The sequence below is a fragment of the Symphalangus syndactylus genome, chromosome 12 (genome assembly GCF_028878055.3).
Source record: "Symphalangus syndactylus isolate Jambi chromosome 12, NHGRI_mSymSyn1-v2.1_pri, whole genome shotgun sequence".
NCBI classification, from domain to species: domain Eukaryota; kingdom Metazoa; phylum Chordata; class Mammalia; order Primates; family Hylobatidae; genus Symphalangus; species Symphalangus syndactylus.
Window position 1 is genome coordinate 126,162,635 of NC_072441.2, and position 14,886 is coordinate 126,177,520.

Consider the following 14,886-nt stretch of genomic DNA (forward strand, 5'->3'; position numbering starts at 1 on the left):
TGTTGTGATTGTGAATTATGTACCTATGTGATCTGTGTGTATTGTTTTATATTTGTATTATGTTCATATGGGCTTTGTGCTGTGAGTTTTAGATAATTCATCATTTTTGATATGTATATATTTTATTATATTGAATATGTAAATAAATTTTAAATTTATAAACTCTTATTTTAGGCCGGGCACGGTGGCTCACACCTGTAATCCCAGCACTTTGGGAGGCTGAGGCGGGTGGATCACGAGGTCAGGAGATCAAGGCCACGGTGAAACCCCGTCTCTACTAAAAATACAAAAAATTAGCCAGGTGCAGTGGCGGGCACCTGTAGTCCCAGCTACTCCGGAGGCTGAGGCAGGAGAATGGCGTGAACCCAGGAGGCGGAGCTTGCAGTGAGCCAAGATCGCGCCACTGCACTCCAGCCTGGGTGACAGAGTGAGACTCCGTCTCAAAAAAAAAAAAAAAACAAAAACAAAAAAACTCTTATTTTTACCAGTTCCTTCCACAAAGGACTTGAGATGTCTTATAAAAATTGCCACAATACAACAATAAAAATAAATAAATAAGTGAGAAAATTGGAGCAAAGGGAAAGCAAGGGTGAGGGAAAAATAAGAGGAAGCTAGGATAAGTATTAAGTTCTTGGACACCTGCAAGAGTTGGGCCAAAATGTTGCCTTTGAGCTTCCTAGCAACGTTTGCCAAGAGGGAAACATAATCAGTTATGTGGTTTAGAGTGTCCTAGTATAAAAACAAACCCATTATTCCAGAGAAGCACCACTCTTCATCATCAACTGTAGAGCAGACTCTGTATGCTGAATGTGACCATGTTCTGAATATCAACCATCCTTCCAGCACTGAGTATTTATATGCTGTTCTTACAGTTTATCTCAATGCAAATTCATGCTTCTCACCAAAACACAATCCACAACAAAAGTAATAGTATGAAGGAACAAAACTATGTGATTTGAGTATGTAGCTCATCGATGTCCTGACTTTTTCCAAGCTTAACATATTTTGATCCTTGTGCTCCTTTGAGGCCTAGGTGCCCAGGCATGTCTCAGTGGCCCCAAAGCAGAACTCTACCTACCTTTGCTTAAAAGAAGAGCTTTTATTTTATATATTGGGGTCCAGGGTAAGGTTGCCTTACACAAAGAGTTCCATGCCTGTAGGTGTGAAAGTTTGAAATCTTCCTCTAGAATAGATGTACTGCTTAGCTTTTGGCCAGTCTCCCTAAGTATATCTCACATCCTAAGGGTTGTAAGTATTGAGGAGTGGAGAGTTTAAAGTCTCTGACAGTTTCTGAAAAACAGATATTTGGGCTTATAGGTGGGTAATCTGTATAAAATACAAGTGTGAATTGTGTGTGTTATATATTTGCATTATGAGTATGTGTGTATGGGTGTGTTGTATACTTTTTTCTCCCCAAGGTGGCCTGTAAACTGTAGCAAACTGTAAGTGCTTAATAAACAGGGAGGTTGGGTCATCTTGGGCCTTGCTGTTTCTACACTATCACAGAGGTTCTCAGAGTCCAGAAAATGCCTCCATGTGGTCCATAGAACAATAAGCAAGTGATGAAGCCCACACCTGGAGAACTTCAGATGGTCCCTTTAGGCTTTCAACCTGTAGGCTCCCTGGAGGCTCCCAGCACTCTCCTTGGACTGACTATATTTCATCTGCTTGGAGTGCTGTCTTCTACTCCCCATCTTCTATCCTCATCCAGCTGGTGAGCCTCCACTCAGCTTTCAAAACAGCTCATACTTCACATCTTCTATGAAACCTTTCCTAGCCCCCCGCCGGAGCTCTTTATTTGTTCTCTCAATGCACCCCATACATAGAAGAGTCACAGTACCCATCATGCTTGGATGCACTCATTTACTTGTCTGTCTCCCGAAAGTTCCTTGCAGACAGGAAATGAATCTTGTTTGTCTTTGTGCCTACTGTGCCTAGCATACGGCTGGGCACGGAGGATGCAAAAATATGTTTTGATTAACTTTGTGATGTTAAGTATTTGGGTACTTCATTTTATTGTCCAGTGAAGACTTCCTGAGTGCCTACTCTATTCTAGGCCCTGAGCTGTGAAATAGCCTACATTTCCTGGTCTGAAGAAGCTCAATCCAGTGAGAGAGCCTACAGTGACAGTCATAGTCCAGTTGGTCAGGGCTGTGACAGAGGGATGTTGGGGGAGCATAGAGGAGGAACTTGATTCTCCTGGGATCAGAGAACATAATGTCCAAGTGGAGTCTTGAAGATAAGTAGGACCAGTCAAGTGAAGAAGAGAGTTAAGGGCATTCCGGGCAGGGGCATAATCCTGGCAGAGGCAAGGAGCAACCTTGTGGGTCAGGGAACCATAAATCACCGGATAGTGTGAGTCTGGAGTAGTGTTGCCCAAAGAGGGGACTCACGCCACTGGAATTGTGCAGGATGATTTTGTGTATTTATTTTCTAATACGTATTTGGATATGTATTAGAAAAAAATATACCAGCATGCCAAGCCCTTCTCACTAAGATTTTTTTTTTTTTTTTTTTTTTTTTTTTGAGGTGGAGTTTCACTCTTGTCACCCAGGCTGGAATGCAGTGGGATGATCTCGGCTCACTGCAACCTCTGCCTCCCGGGTTCAAGTGATTCTCCTGCCTTAGCCTCCCGAGTAGCTGGGATTATAGGCACCCACCACCATGCTCGGCTAATTTTTTGTATTTTCAGTAGAGACAGGGTTTCATCATGTTGGCCTGGCTGGTCTCGAACTCCTGACCTCAGGTGATCTGCCCACTTCAGCCTCCCAAAGTGCTGGGATTATAGGCATGAGCCACCTCGCATGGCCATTCTAAGATTTTTTTTTTTTTTTTTTTTTGAGATGGAGTCTCACTCTGTCGCCCAGGCTGGAGTGCAGTGACGCAATCTCGGCTCACTGCAAGCTCCGCCTCCCGGGTTCACGCCATTCTCCTGCCTCAGCCTCTCCCGAGTAGCTGGGACTACAGGCGCCCACCACCATGCCCGGCTAATTTTTTGTATTTTTAGTAGAGACGGGGTTTCACCATGGTCTCGGTCTCCTGACCTCGTGATCTGCCCGCCTTGGCCTCCCAAAGTGCTGGGATTACAAGCGTGAGCCACCGCTCCTGGCCCATTCTAAGATTTTTTAAAGGTGAATTGGTTAAACATTTATTAGGTGCTTACCATGTGTCAGGCACTATTTATTCTAAGTGTTTTAAAGTATTACACATCTAATTTAATCCCTCTAAAACTCTCCAAGATATGTTCTTTCCTTACCTCCACATTGTGTGTGTGTGTGTGTGTGTGTTTTTAACAGATGAGAAAAGCGAGGCACAGAGAAGTTGAGTAATTTGCCAAAGTCACACAGCTAGTAAGAGGGTAGAACCAGTATTTCAACTCAGGCAGTAGTCTGGCTCCCAGAGCCTGTGCTCCTAACCACTTAACTTTACTACACAGCAAATGTGGTAATCATAGCTGATATATATTGAACAAGGTACTATGTGAAATGTTTAGCATTAATTATCTCATTTAAGTCTCTTTATAAACCTTCAAGCTAGGTACTATAGAGCATGTCCAATACTCTCAAAAATGAGGTTCAGAGAGGTTAAATAACTTGCTCAAGCTTATACCATTAGCAAGTGGTGGACTCAGTATAAACCTATCAAATTTATTTAGGAACACGTGACATTAAATCTTAGTGCCGTGTTTTTAGGAAGGCACTTGAAGAAGACCTTAATGAACTGGTTAGGTTTGGGCAGGTCAAGGTAACCCATCTCTGCCTAACTCAACTTCCTGAGCTTTCTGCTACTGATCACCAGAACTTGCCTATTTACATGTTTATCTCTCCTCCTAGGCTTCTACTGCATGGATTGTGTCTGATTTGTTTCATTATCCTAAGGACCCAGCATAGGGTAGATATTCATTAATACATTGTACTTATTCAGCAAAAAACATTTATTGAGCACGCTGAGCCAAGTTCTGCCCTGGCACTTAAGACATAATGAATGATGAACAAACAGCTGCAATCCTTACTGTCATGGAACTAATGGGGAAAGAGACATTAAACAAATACTTACACAAATATTAATTAAAAATTGTGCAAAAAAATGGGTGAATTGTATGGTATGTGAATTATGGCTCAATACAGTTGTTAAAATTGTGATAAGTTCTACTTGAGTTAGGACTTTTGTTATTGCAAGTGATAAAATTGCAAATCAAACTAGCTTTAATAAAAAAAATAGAATTGGCTGGGCGCAGTGGCTCATGCCTGTAATCCCAGCACTTTGGGAGGCTGAGGTGGGTGGATCACTTGAGGTCAGCCTGGTTTGATACCAGCCTGGTCAACATGGTGAAAACCCATCTCTACTAAAAATACAAAAATTAGCCGAGCATGTAGTTCGGGAGGCTGAAGCAGGAGAATCCTTTGAACCCAGGAGGCAGAGGTTACAGTGAGCTGAGATTGCCCCACTACACTCCAGCCTGGGTGACAGAGCAAGACTCCATCTCAAAAAAGAAAAAAAAAAAAAAAGAGAGAGAGAGAATGTATTAGCTCCTGTAACTGGGAAGTCCACGAGACCCAGGGCTCAATTGCACTCTCCATTTCTCAGCTTTACTTATCCCCTCTCCTCCTTCTATAGCCAGACTCTCTGCATGGGGAGTTAGAGGGATGATGGCAGATTCACGGCTTCCCAATTCCTCTGAAAAGAGACCTTCTCTCTCCCAACCACTATGAATCAATCCCCAGGAATACTATGATTGGTCACCTGTGAGTCATGTGCCCATCCCAGTGGCTGGGGGAGGCAAGTATGGCAACATAGTCCCAATATAACTGTTTAAAATGGTGGTTTCCTAAAGGAGGGAATGAAGGGGGCAGATAGAAGTTAACATAAGTCCACCACAAGTGCTATGAAGAAGTGCAAGAGAGAAACCTAATTTTAGGCTGGAGAGTTAAGGTTTTCTGAGAAAGTAACACTTAAGGTGAGAACAAAAAGATGAGAAAAGGCTAGCCAGGCAAAGAGTAGAGTGTGGGGAGGGGCATGTTCCACATCCAGAATAGTCCCAATGTGGGTTAAAGCGTGAAATATTTATGAAATTGAAAGAAGGCCATGGCACAGGGACTAAATAATCAAGGGAGAGTAGCATGAGATGAGGATGGACAGATGGGCAGAGATCAGATGATGCAGGATCTTGTAGACCACGTTAAGAATTTTGCAAGGATATGATCAGATCTGGGAACAGTGAGGGGGGATGCTCAGCCTTCCTCACCCTCACCCAGTGACTACCCCTCTGCTGTCTCAGGTAGTAAGTCAGTTTCAGTGGTATCTTTGCCAGTGCAGTAATGCCATTCTCTGCTTTATGGGATCCCTTCTCAGGATTCCCTTTCTTGTAGCTTTTCTCAGCACACTCAGTCAAGACTATTGATATGGCCAACAATTCGCATTTATTAAAGCTGTGAGGCCGGGCTTGGTGGCTCATGCCTGTAATCCCAGCACTTTGGGAGGCCAAGGCAGGTGGATCACCTGAGGTCGGGAGTTCGAGACCAGCCTGACCAACATGGAGAAACCTCATCTCTACTAAAAATACAAAAATTAGCCAGGCGTGGTGGTGCATGCCTGTAATCCCAGCTACTCGAGAGGCTGAGGCAGGAGAATCGCTTGAACCCGGGAGGCAGAGGTTGCGGTGAGCAGAGATCGCGCCATTGCACTCCAGCCTGGGCAACAAGAGCAAAACTCCGTCTAAAAAAAGAAAAAAAAAAAGCTGTGTGTTGTTGTCGGCCTTCCATATCCTCAAAGTTCCTGGGACTTTGTTGAGATCATATAGATGCTGAGGCAGGTGGGTGTTTGGCACAGTAGAGGAGTTTTAGGGACTTTTATTTCAGGAAGCATGACCTTTTAGGGTTCTGCCTCCATGTGCTCCTCGGAAAGGGGCTTCTTGTCCCTTTCCTGGATCTGACTGGAGATCTGGCCAGAACCCAGAGAAGCTAGTAAAAGGGAAATGTGCTTCTGCCTACAAAGGAAGGAGAGACCATCCACAATGTATTTTTTTGTTTTATTTTGTTTTGAGACAAGGTCTTGCTCTGTCATCCAGGCTGGAGTGCAGTGACACAATCTTGGCTCACTGCAACCTTCACCTACTGGACTCAAGCAATCTTCCTGCCTCAGTCTCCTGATCCCAAATAGCTGGGATTACAAGCATGGCATGCACCACCATACCCAGCTAACTTTTATGTTTTCTGTTTGTTTGCTTGCTTTTTTTGGTAGAGATGGGGTTTCACTGTGTTGCCCAGGCTAGTCTCAAACTCCTGGGCTCAAGTGATCTGCCAGCTTTGGTCTCCCAAAGTGCTGGGATTACAGGCTTGAGCCACCATGCCCAGCCCAAAATGTAGTTTTGAAACACACACATACCAGCATAGTGTAATGGGAAACGCACGCCCAGACTAGGAATTAGGAGATTCAGAGTTTTATCCTGCTTCTGCCACTACTTTACTATGTGACTTTGAGCATTGCATTTGCTGTCTCTGGGTCTCTGCATTTACCTATCTGTAAAACATGCAGTTTGGATTAGTTGAGTAGGAAGATCTGTTTGGCCCTTTCCCACTTTGATTCTGTGATTTCAATTTACCCAATTCCCCACTCATCACTCAGACCCCACAGACTCTCATACACTGCCTTGCTTATTATAGGGGCTCAATAAATGTGTGTGTGTGTGTGTGTGTGTGTGTGTGTGTGTGTTTTCTACATTGAGATGAACCAAGGAACCTTGCATCATTGAGTCTGGTTGCAGAGAAAGAAAGGCCTAGTTGGCATTGATAATAACTAACAGTGACTTAAAATTCACAATATGCTTTCACGAAAATCCTCTTGTGACCTTTGCTGTCATTCCTAGCATGGAAGGCTGCATTATCATCAGCTATAGTAATACAGTATCTGTATTGCTGTATAGTACATAGTATATTATCACCAGTACAGTAGTAAACCAGTGATTTTCTTGATGAAGAAGCTGAGTCCAGACCACTTGCATTTTCTTGCACACAATGAGCTGTGCCACACTTCTGTATCTTTATTTTCCCACTCTAAGATTATGTAACTTTTCTAAGCCATGTAAGTAGTAGATGGCAGGCCCCGTACTCAAACTCAGACTTTGACTCAAAATCCTAATGTTCTCATATCATCCAATGATGTTTTCCCGAAAGCCTGTCATAGTTTCTCTTCACATTTCCACCCTCAGCCACAATGTTGGTGAGATTTCTTTAGATTATGCTGTGATAACACACAACCTGAGTCAGGAGAATAAGGGTTTCTTTCTCACTCATTACATACCAGCTACAAGTCAGCTGCAATTCTGTTCCATGCATTTTCTTACTCTGGGGTCCATTTGGGATGGCTAAACCACGCAAAGCCTCTTAAAGCTTCCTTGGGACTTAGATCACATCACTTCTGTCCACATCCATTGGCCAAAGCAAGTCACATAATCAAACTTGATGTCGATGGAGTGGGGAGATGTATTCTTCCCACAAGGAGGCACTGCAAGCTAGTGGTAATGTGGAGGTATAAAATCTCTTGCAGGCAGGGCAGTTCACAGTCACTGAACACATCATGGACTCTGGGGACACAGAGGTGAATGGGTTCCCTTCCCTCAAGATGCACACTGACTAGGGAAACAAAATTGTAAACAGATAATTATAACCTTCTATGAGTCGATGGCTATGCCAGTCCTCATCCTACTTGCGATTATTCTTCACCCTCACCTGTTGTTTTTCCTGCAACCCCCTGGTTGACCTTTGCAGGCTATGTTTCCCAGGCTCCTGTGATAGTAGCTTCTGGCTGGGACTAGCCAAGGGAAGACATTGGCAGGTGATTGGAGATGCAGAAAAGCGAGAAATCCAGGTATTTTCCCCCTGCCTCAGCTGGCCCCCCAGCAGGGGCTACTCCTCTACTGTGACTCCTGCTCTCATGGTTCCAGCTTCTTTTAGCTCTAATACTAGTATTTTTTGCTTTTGATAATCTCTGGGTTTCCTCAATATTCTGTTTAGCTTCTTAGTTCTTCCATCACCTATATAAGCAATTCCTTCTGGTTTATTTTTTTTTTATTATTTTTTTTTTTATTATACTTTAGGGTTTTAGGGTACATGTGCACAATGTGCAGGTTTGTTACATATGTATCCATGTGCCATGTTGATTTCCTGCACCCATTAACTCGTCATTTAGCATTAGGTGTATCTCCTAATGCTGTCCCTCCCCCCTCCCCCCACCCCACAACAGTCCCCGGAGCGTGATGTTCCCCTTCCTGTGTCCATGAGTTCTCATTGTTCAATTCCCACCTATGAGTGAGAACATGCGGTGTTTGGTTTTTTGTCCTTGCGATAGCTTACTGAGAATGATGTTTTCCAGTTTCATCCATGTCCCTACAAAGGACACGAACTCATCATTTTTTATGGCTGCATAGTATTCCATGGTGTATATGTGCCACATTTTCTTAATCCAGTCTATCGTTGTTGGACATTTGGGTTGGTTCCAACTCTTTGCTATTGTGAATAGTGCCGCAATAAACATACGTGTGCATGTGTCTTTATAGCAGCATGATTTATAGTCCTTTGGGTATATACCCAGTAATGGGATGGCTGGGTCAAATGGTATTTCTAGTTCTAGATCCCTGAGGAATCGCCACACTGACTTCCACAATGGTTGAACTAGTTTACAGTCCCACCAACAGTGTAAAAGTGTTCCTATTTCTCCACATCCTCTCCAGCACCTGTTGTTTCCTGATTTTTTAATGATGGCCATTCTAACTGGTGTGAGATGGTATCTCACTGTGGTTTTGATTTGCATTTCTCTGATGGCCAGTGATGAGGAGCATTTCTTCATGTGTTTTTTGGCTGCATAAATGTCTTCTTTTGAGAAGTGTCTGTTCATGTCCTCTGCCCACTTTTTGATGGGGTTGTTTGTTTTTTTCTTGTAAATTTGTTTGAGTTCATTGTAGATTCTGGATATTAGCCCTTTGTCAGATGAGTAGGTTGCAAAAATTTTCTCCCATTGTGTAGGTTGCCTGTTCACTCTGATGATAGTTTCTTTTGCTGTGCAGAAGCTCTTTAGTTTAATGAGATCCCATTTGTCGATTTTGGCTTTTGTTGCCATTGCTTTTGGTGTTTTAGACATGAAGTCCTTGCCCACGCCTATGTCCTGAATGGTATTGCCTAGGTTTTCTTGTAGGATTTTAATGGTTTTAGGTCTAACATATAAGTCTTTAATCCATCTTGAATTAATTTTTGTATAAGGTGTAAGGAAGGGATCCAGTTGCAGCTTTCTACATATGGCTAGCCAGTTTTCCCAGCACCATTTATTAAATAGGGAATCCTTTCCCCATTTCTTGTTTTTGTCAGGTTTGTCAAAGATCAGATAGTTGTAGCTATGCGGCATCATTTCTGAGGGCTCTGTTCTGTTCCATTGATCTATGTCTCTGTTGTGGTACCAGTACCATGCTGTTTTGGTTACTGTAGCCTTGTAGTATAGTTTAAAGTCAGGTAGCGTGATGCCTCCAGCTTTGTTCTTTTGGCTTAGGATTGACTTGGCGATGCGGGCTCTTTTTTGGTTCCATATGAACTTGAAAGTAGTTTTTTCCAATTCTGTGAAGAAAGTCATTGGTAGCTTGATGGGGATGGCATTGAATCTATAAATTACCTTGGGCAGTATGGCCATTTTCACGATATTGATTCTTCCAACCCATGAGCATGGAATGTTCTTCCATTTGTTTGTATCCTCTTTTATTTCATTGAGCAGTGGTTTGTAGTTCTCCTTGAAGAGGTCCTTCACATCCCTTGTAAGTTGGATTCCTAGGTATTTTATTCTCTTTGAAGCAATTGTGAATGGGAGTTCACTCATGATTTGGCTCTCTGTTTGTCTGTTATTTGTGTACAAGAATGCTTGTGATTTTTGTACATTAATTTTGTATCCTGAGACTTTGCTGAAGTTGCTAATCAGCTTAAGGAGATTTTGGGCTGAGACAATGGGGTTTTCTAGATATACAATCATGTCATCTGCAAACAGGGACAATTTGACTTCCTCTTTTCCTAATTGAATACCCTTTATTTCCTTCTCCTGCCTGATTGCTCTGGCCAGAACTTCCAGCACTATGTTGAATAGGAGCAGTGAGAGAGGGCATCCCTGTCTTGTGCCAGTTTTCAGAGGGAATGCTTCCAGTTTTTGCCCATTCAGTATGATATTGGCTGTGGGTTTGTTGTAGATAGCTCTTATTATTTTGAGATACGTCCCATCGATACCTAATTTATTGAGAGTTTTTAGCATGAAGGGTTGTTGAATTTTGTCAAAGGCCTTTTCTGCATCTATTGAGATAATCATGTGGTTTTTGTCTTTGGTTCTGTTTATATGCTGGATTACATTTATTGATTTGCGTATGTTGAACCAGCCTTGCATCCCAGGGATGAAGCCCACTTGATCATGGTGGATAAGCTTTTTGATGTGCTGCTGGATTCGGTTTGCCAGTATTTTATTGAGGATTTTTGCATCAATGTTCATCAAGGATATTGGTCTGAAATTCTCTTTTTTGGTTATGTCTCTGCCAGGTTTTGGTATCAGGACGATGCTGGCTTCGTAAAATGTGTTAGGGAGGATTCCCTCTTTTTCTATCGATTGGAATAGTTTCAGAAGGAATGGTACCAGTTCCTCCTTGTACCTCTGGTAGAATTCAGCTGTGAATCCATCAGGTCTTGGACTCTTTTTGGTTGGTAAGCTATTGATTATTGCCACAATTTCAGAGCCTGTTATTGGTCTATTCAGAGATTCAACTTCTTCCTGGTTTAGTCTTGGGAGGGTGTATTTGTCGAGGAATTTATCCATTTCTTCTAGATTTTCTAGTTTATTTGCATAGAGGTGTTTGTAGTATTCTCTGATGGTAGTTTGTATTTCTGTGGGATCGGTGGTGATATCCCCTTTTTTGTTTTTTATTGCATCTATTTGATTCTTCTCTCTTTTCTTCTTTATTAGTCTTGCTAGCGGTCCATCAATTTTGTTGATCTTTTCAAAAAACCAGCTCCTGGATTCATTAATTTTTTGAAGGGCTTTTTGTGTCTCTATTTCCTTCAGTTCTGCTCTGATTTTAGTTATTTCTAGCCTTCTGCTAGCTTTTGAATGTGTTTGCTCTTGCTTTTCTAGTTCTTTTAATTGTGATGTTAGGGTGTTAATTTTGGATCTTTCCTGCTTTCTCTTGTGGGCATTTAGTGCTATAAATTTCCCTCTACACACTGCTTTGAACGTGTCCCAGAGATTCTGGTATGTTGTGTCTTTGTTCTCGTTGGTTTCAAAGAACATCTTTATTTCTGCCTTCATTTCATTATGTACCCAATAGTCATTCAGGAGCAGGTTGTTCAGTTTCCATGTAGTTGAGCGGTTTTGACTGAGTTTCTTAATCCTGAGTTCTAGTTTGATTGCACTGTGGTCTGAGAGACAGTTTGTTATAATCTCTGTTCTTTTACATTTGCTGAGAAGAGCTTTACTTCCAACTATGTGGTCAATTTTGGAATAGGTGTGGTGTGGTGCTGAAAAAAATGTATATTCTGTTGATTTGGGGTGGAGAGTTCTGTAGATGTCTATTAGGTCCACTTTATGTAGAGCTGAGTTCAATTCCTGGATATCCTTGTTAACTTTCTGTCTCGTTGATCTGTCTAATGCTGACAGTGGGGTGTTAAAATCTCCCATTATTATTGTGTGGGAGTTTAAGTCCCTTTGTAGGTCACTGAGGACTTGCTTTATGAATCTGGGTGCTCCTGTGTTGGGTGCATATATATTTAGGATAGTTAGCTCTTCTTGTTGAATTGATCCCTTTACCATTATGTAATGGCCTTCTTTGTCTCTTTTGATCTTTGTTGGTTTAAAGTCTATTTTATCAGAGACTAGGATTGCAACCCCTGCCTTTTTTTGTTTTCCAGTTGCTTGATAGATCTTCCTCCATCCCTTTATTTTGAGTCTATGTGTGTCTCTGCACGTGAGATGGGTTTCCTGAATACAGCACACTGATGGGTCCTGACTCCTTATCCAGTTTGCCAGTCTGTGTCTTTTGATTGGAGCATTTAGCCCATTTACATTTAACGTGAATATTGTTATGTGTGAATCTGATCCTGTCATTATGATGTTAGTTGGTTATTTTGCTCGTTAGTTGCTATAGTTTCTTCCTAGCCTCGATGGTCTTTACAATTTGGCATGTTTTTGCAGGGGCTGGTACCGGTTGTTCCTTTCCATGTTTAGTGCTTCCTTCAGGAGCTCTTTTAGGGCAGGCCTGGTGGTGACAAAATCACTCAGCGTTTGCTTGTCTGTAAAGTATTTTATTTCTCCTTCACTTATGAAGCTTAGGTTGGCGGGATAGGAAATTCTGGGTTGAAAATTCTTTTCTTTAAGAATGTTGAATATCGGCCCCCACTCTCTTCTGGCTTGTAGAGTTTCTGCTGAGAGATCAGCTGTTAGTCTGATGGGCTTCCCTTTGTGGGTAACCCGACCTTTCTCTCTGGCTGCCCTTAACATTTTTTCCTTCATTTCCACTTTGGTGAATCTGACAATTATGTGTCTTGGAGTTGCCCTTCTCGAGGAGTATCTTTGTGGCGTTCTCTGTATTTCCTGAATCTGAATGCTGGCCTGCCTTGCTAGATTGGGGAAGTTCTCCTGGATAATATCTTGCAGAGTGTTTTCCAACTTGGTTCCATTCTCCCCATCATTTTCAGGTACACCAATCAGACGTAGGTTTGGTCTTTTCACATAGTCCCAAATTTCTTGGAGGCTTTGTTCATTTCTTTTTATTCTTTTTTCTCTAAACTTCCCTTCTCTCTTCATTTCATTCATTTCATCTTCCATCAGCGATACCCTTTCTTCCAGTTGATCGCATCTGCTACTGAGGCTTCTGCATTCTTCGCGTAGTTCTCGAAACTTGGCTTTCAGCTCCATCAGCTCCTTTAAGCCCTTCTCTCCATTGGTTATTCTAGTTATCCATTCTTCTAATTTTTTTTCAAAGTTTTTAACTTCTTTGCTATTGTTTTGAATTTCCTCTCGTAGCTCAGAGTAGTTTGATCGTCTGAAGCCTTCTTCTCTCAACTCATCAAAGTCATCCTCCATCCAGCTTTGTTCCGTTGCTGGTGAGGAACTGCGTTCCTTTGGAGGAGGAGAGGTGCTCTGTTTTTTAGAGTTTCCAGTTTTTTTGGTCTGTTTTTTCCCCATCTTTGTGGTTTTGTCTACTTTTTGTCTTCAATGATGATGATGTACAGATGGGTTTTTGGTGTGGATGTCCTTTCTGTTTGTTAATTTTCCTTCTACCAGACAAGACCCTCAGCTGCAGGTCTGTTGGAGTTTACTAGAGGTCCACTCCAGACCCTGTTTGGCTGGGTGTCAGCACCGGAGGCTGCAGAACAGCGGATTTTCGTGAGACCACAAATTCAGCTGTCTGATAGTTCCTCTGAAAGTTTTGTCTCAGAGGAGTACCCGGTTGAATGAGGTGTCAGTCTGTCCCTACTGGGGGGTTGCCTCCCAGTTAGGCTGCTCAGGGGTGAGGGACCCACTTTAGGAGGCAGTCTGTCCGTTCTCAGATCTCCAGCTGCGTGCTGGGAGAACCACTGCTCTCTTCAAAGCTGTCAGTCAGACAGGGACATTTAAGGCTGTGGAGGTTCTTGCTGGGTTTTTGTTTGTCTGTGTCCTGCCCCCAGAGGTGGAGCCTACAGAGGCAGGCAGGCCTCCTTGAGCTGTGGTGGGCTCCACCCAGTTCGAGCTTCCTGGCTGCTTTGTTTACCTAAGCAAGCCTGGGCAATGGCGGGCGCCCCTCCCCCAGCCTCGCTGCCGCCTTGCAGCTTGATCTAGACTGCTGTGCTAGCAATCAGCAAGACTCTGTGGGCATAGGACCCTCCGAGCCAGGTGCGGGACACAATCTCCTAGTGTGCCGTTTTCCAGGCCCGTTGGAAAAGCGCAGTATTAGGACGGGACTGACCCGATATTCCAGGTGCCGTCTGTTTTCCCTTTCTTTGACTAGGAAAGGGAACTCCCTGACCCCTTGCGCTTCCCGAGTGAGGCAATGCCTCGCCCTGCTTTGGCTCGCGCACAGTGCGCTTCACCGACTGTCCTGAACCCACTGTTAGGCACTCTCTAGTAAGATGAAACCGGTACCTCAAGCAGAAATGCAGAAATCACCCGTCTTCTGTGTCGCTGGGGCTGGGAGCTGGAGACCGGAGCTGTTCCTATTCGGCCATCTTGGCTCCACCCCCATCTCCTTCTGGTTTAAAGAATAGTTCCCATTTTTCTGGTTGGAATCTGACTGAAACAATCACACAAAGTTCCATGAGAGTACAGGGGAGAGAGACATTCTATGTTCTGAGTGGTAGAGGTGTTGTGGGGAAGAAAAAGTGAAGCTTCTCTGGGATCTGTAATTCCACAGATGAATAATGAAGATGATTAGGAGTAGTAGCTAGAGATTAATAACATGAGCAATGGCACAAAACGAGGAAGCACTGATGTTTCTGGAGCATAGTGTGAGCCAGGAAGATGAAGCTGGGGGAGTAGAGACCAGGCCTTGCCAGGTGTTGGGTGTTCAGCCAGTGAGGCTGGATATTGAATTGATCAGACCTCTTTCAATTCCAATGACACTCAAAGTTCCAGAGAATGAAAACAAGCCTTGAATAGAAAGGAAGAGAGTGAGTCCCACTGAGCCCAAATCATCAGTGACCAGAGGATGTGAGTTGAAGGCTGATAAATGACAGAGATGAGGTGGTGTCAGAGCAGGATGGACAAGGGATCTCAACCGTGGAGGACACATGTTCTGGAGCGGTGTTGGGATGAGGAGAGGTGAGTTTAGCTGGTTGCAAGTTTCTGAATAGAATTCTGAGGTCATATTCAGAAGCAGGCAGTGTGGATGCAGTCTAT

General features: G+C 43.2%; 1 protein-coding gene across 2 annotated transcripts in view; it reads left to right on the top strand.

Annotated features, from left to right (window-relative positions):
- RAB3B (RAB3B, member RAS oncogene family) overlaps window positions 1-14,886 on the top strand; it is a 93,454-nt gene that overhangs the window by 61,856 nt on the left and 16,712 nt on the right. The window lies entirely within an intron of this gene.